This window comes from Cibotium barometz, chromosome 10 (genome assembly GCF_041138505.1).
Source record: "Cibotium barometz isolate CiBa-2024 chromosome 10, ASM4113850v1, whole genome shotgun sequence".
NCBI lineage: Eukaryota > Viridiplantae > Streptophyta > Polypodiopsida > Cyatheales > Cibotiaceae > Cibotium > Cibotium barometz.
The window spans coordinates 7,510,079-7,514,690 of record NC_141055.1 but is presented as its reverse complement, the minus strand read 5'-3'; positions in this window follow the sequence as shown (position 1 = coordinate 7,514,690).

Here is a 4,612-nt window from a genome sequence, read left to right as displayed (position 1 = left end):
CAAGATGTACATGGTGCTAGTAGTTCTACAAGGGAGAGGCAAGTCAAAGGAGAAAAGCAAGAAAGTGATGTAATTTGTACTTAGTGGGATATAAATACCATTCTCATGTTGACTTTTATACACACTAGATCGAGTTCCTTACTACATAAACATTTTGATCAAGTTTTTGTAAACCTCTCCCAGACTCATGTAAGCATTTTGACATAATACATACTATAGGATTCTGATGAAGTGTTGTTCTCATTGCAGCTATTATTTTTTGGAGTTTGTCACCAATTCAATCTAGATTGGATTACAATAATCACAAGCAATCTTTCTTGTTTATAAAATCATGTTTAAAAGTATTTAATAGCACAATAGTTTGTTGGAGAATGCTTCAAAGTAAAGTAGAGACTGCTTTTAAGCAGTCTAAAGCAGTTCAGTAGTTTTGGCTCCAAGTGAACATTAGTTTAAAGCCTATTTCAAAGTAAAGAATAGACTAATTTAAAGCAATCTAAAGTAGTTTAAGACTTGTTCAAGCAGTCACAAGCATTTCACAATAGTTTGTTAAGGTATAATTCAAAGTATAACAGTGTCTGGTTTAAAGCAGTCTAAAGAAGAGTGGCATCCTAGAAGTCCATCTCCTTTACCTCTTTTTCTAGCATATTATCTTCCAGTTGGGTGCCGGGGGAGACTACTGTCAATATGCGCAGCGGAGATGTTGACCAGATCTGGGAACACAAGAGCAAAACGCAGTGCAAAAAATCACAGCACAAGAGATAGAGTGGTAGAGGCGTGTAACTCTGCTCTATATACACAAGAAAATCCCAGGGATGATACAAAATGGAATGGGGGCCATGGGGCCATTTTATATGGCCCCAAATACCCAGTCCGCCTGTGCTAAAGGCAGTCGACTGGCCCTAAACCTCCACGACTAGCAAATACAGCCAGTCGGCCAATAGTCAGCCATCATAGATATGGAGTTGTGGACCAATACCATCAGTCGGCCAGCACATGGGTCCTCCTGCCAACCCTAGAAAGCCACCCAAGTCATAGAAAAAATAGGGAAAAATGGGGGAAAAATACGGAGAGTGGGGAAAACTGAGAAAACACCTCATAAGGGCGGGCACACCCACAACAAAGGCCTCGGTGTATAAAAATAGACAGGAGATGACTTCTAAGATTCCCTCTCAGCTCGTGTCTGTGAAACCAACCACCACAGGGAGCTAGGGTGCCGCCTGAGCAAATCTTGAGATAGCGACTTCGTGAAGAGGTCCACCGTACTGTCCTCCGTCGTCGACGAACAAAACTCTAGCAAGATGTCATAAGCAACAACGATTTGTTCACAAACAAAGTGCCTCTGGATGACCATGGGTTCCTCCAGTGGAAGCCCAATCCTGCAATGCAACCTCTGTAGCCTCACCACCTCACGAGCAGCATCACAAGCAGCCCGGTACTTTGCCTTTGTCCTCGACAAGGCAAAAGATGACTGTCTCTTACTGCTCCAAAAAAACTGCTCCTGGGGCCTGAAGTAGATCTCCTCGTGTCCGGATCTCCTCCCCAAACTGAGTCACTCCAACCGTGGAGTTGGACTCCATCCAACAATCCCCCTCCTGTGTACAAGAGTCCATGATCCTTCGCATGCCGCAGAAACCACAGGAAACGCAATCCTGCCTCCTAAAGAGTCATCCGCAACCATGAGCTCAACTGCCTCATCAGGAAGCTCCCATCCAATTTGGTGTCAATCAACTAGATCAATGATCCATTCTGCTTCTGAGTCAAAGAGGCATCACACTGCTCACAAGGATCAACACCTGTTACGATGCAAAAACAAGTCCTGGAAACCTGTTGAAGAACACGCAAGGCCTTCTGAAACCTGTCAACCACCCCCTCTGAATCCGGAACCACAAAGCCTGGAGTATGCACCTCCTTTTGCAAGTAATCAACTGCCACCTGCGTGGCTTTCGAAAGGTCCCCGTGGAAAGAACATCCTCATCTACAGGAGGTTCTTTATCCCGAATACTATGAGACATCAGAGCATAAGTTACCTGTTCAGTTTCCTCCGAGTGACAAACAGAAGAACCACCAACATCAGTATTGGAGAGTTCCTGCCAACTGCTGCCATCTACTGGAAAGCTATCCACCATCTGGTCTCGGAAAGCCTGCACCTGTAGCGTATCCACACTTAAGTAGCCATTACCAGACTGCCACTCATCACTCACAAACCTGAGGACCTGGGAGAGAGAGTGCTGAAAGCTTGTAAACTCCATTCTCTACTCCGCCTTCCCAAATCACTTGGCCTGTTGCTTTGTCCAGGAGAGCAACAAAATACTCATCAAACTCCACCCGTACACCAGTCTTGCAAACCTAATGCAGTGACGACAACAGATGAAAACCAAGTGACGGAACATACAACACCTGGGAGGAATGCTTCCCCTCCTGCCATCAGGAACTATCTCCATCCTGCCCTCACTGTGAACTGGGATAGTGGATGTATCCCCAGTGTAAGAATGTGACCACAAAGCCTGCAGAGATCCTGTAAACCGGAACGAGAAGGAGTCATGTGCCTGGAAGCACCACTATCTAGAATCCACTCCTAAGTATCCGTTGTTGCGGAGAGTGCTCCAATCTCCTCCTTGCCTGAAGAAAATGAAACATCGGTGTCCACCACCTCCAGGTGCACCAAAGCCGGAGTCTTCATGATTGCTGTCTGCTGAGGAATCTTCACCCTTCTCGGTCTTCCACTTGGGACACTGCCTCCAATAGTGGCCTTTCTCACCACAATCATTACAGGTCCTCTCTGCCTTCAGTTTCTCACGGTCACTAACGGACTTCTTCTCAGAAGACTTCTCCGACGAAGCCATCCCTTTGCCCGTGTTACGGCCTTTTGATTGTTGGCCAGTTAAGGCCTCTGAACCTCCACCCTGAGGAGGGTTTGTGAATTGTTCCTCTTGGTCCAAGACCATGGGTACAAGCTCTTCCCATGTGATGGTGTTGAGCCTGCCATTGGTAATCAAATACGAGTAAAATGCTGAGTACTGAGAGGGCAAGTGTGATAGCAACATTATGGCCATTTCCTCTGACGATATCTCCTTCCCAGCCTGAAGAACTTCCTGCTGAAGAGCCTGCAGCTTGTTAATATGCTCCCGCATCGTCAACGACTTTGCAGGGCTCATAACCCGCATCTGTACTTCCAAGGAAATCCTGTTCATGGGCGATACCCTATTGTAAAGAGAGGCCAAATGCTGCCATATACCTATGGCCAGCGTCATATGCTTTACATGATTGATTACCTGCGATGTGCAGTTGAGAAAGATAAACGAACCCCTTCATCTACTTCCAGTCGTGGAACCCCAACAACGATGAAATCAGCGAGGTCGTAAGACTCCAGAATATATTCCATCATAACCTTCCATATGCCGTAGTTGTTCCCGTCCAGTTGACGGTCCACCGAGAACGTGGGGAGTGTCGGGATCTTCACATGCCTCTCGGCCATCTCAAATAGATCTGCCATTGCGGGCATGTACACTGAAAAGGATGGGTGGGTGGGAACAAAGAAGCACTAACACCTGCTGGCAAGTGGCTGTCCAGCAAATCAGCCACACTACAAGAATGGTCTATACATAGCGACCCTCATATAAATATGAAGAAAATAGCGGGGGTCGCTTTCGTGGATGCTTATGCAGCACATGTCCATTATGACTATAATTTTGCATGGCAACGCCTTGTGGACAGGCTTTAGCATGCTATTCATGAATATGGGAGTAATTTCATGCCTGACTAGAGAGCTAAAGTTCGGCATGCCAAAGCAGTAGTTCAGTCCTTGACTGCACATTCCCAATTGCAGCCCCTCTCCTCTCAACAAATGGACACTCTCTCTCAGTCAACAGCTCTCTTGCAAGCTAATGACCGATGGAAATTGGCCAAGTGGCAGGTTCGGGCAAGGATGACTCAATTCATGGATAAAGGCTGCTCTTCAAAATCTTTCTTTCAAGGGTTACATGCTTCCAGGAGGAAGACCTCTTGCCTTCAGAGTCCGTAAACTGGATGGTGAATGAGCTCGGTCTTTCTCAGAGCTCCAACGTGAATGCTTTTCTTATTTTCAGAAACTGTTTGCACCCCCTGCTACCACTTCTTTGCACGAATTACAAGCTCGGGATACTCTTTTACAGCATGTTCTTCCCATTCTCAACCCACAGGAAGCTCTCAAACTTGATATGCCTTTCACTGATGTGGAGCTTGATGATGCCTTGTCCCATCTCAACACTGGTAAGGCACCAGGGTATGATGGCCTCACGGTGGAATTTTTCTTACACTTTTGGGAAGACCTTAAAGGTGTTATCTTGCAAATGATTAATGAGGCTTGGCATACAGGAGTACTCCCCCAATCATGGAAGCATGGCATAGTTAAACTCATCCCCAAGCGGAATTTGTGTGAGCATCTCATGGATCGGAGGCCCATCACATTGATGCCTGTGCTTTATGAGGGTTTGCATCCCTTGCAATATGGCTTTATTCCTAGGCAGATCCATGATAATATTGGCAATGCTCTCATGGCTATTGAATATGCAAAATATTTTGACCAGGATGTTTTTATTATGCAAGTGGACTTTGCTAAAGCTTTTGACACGGT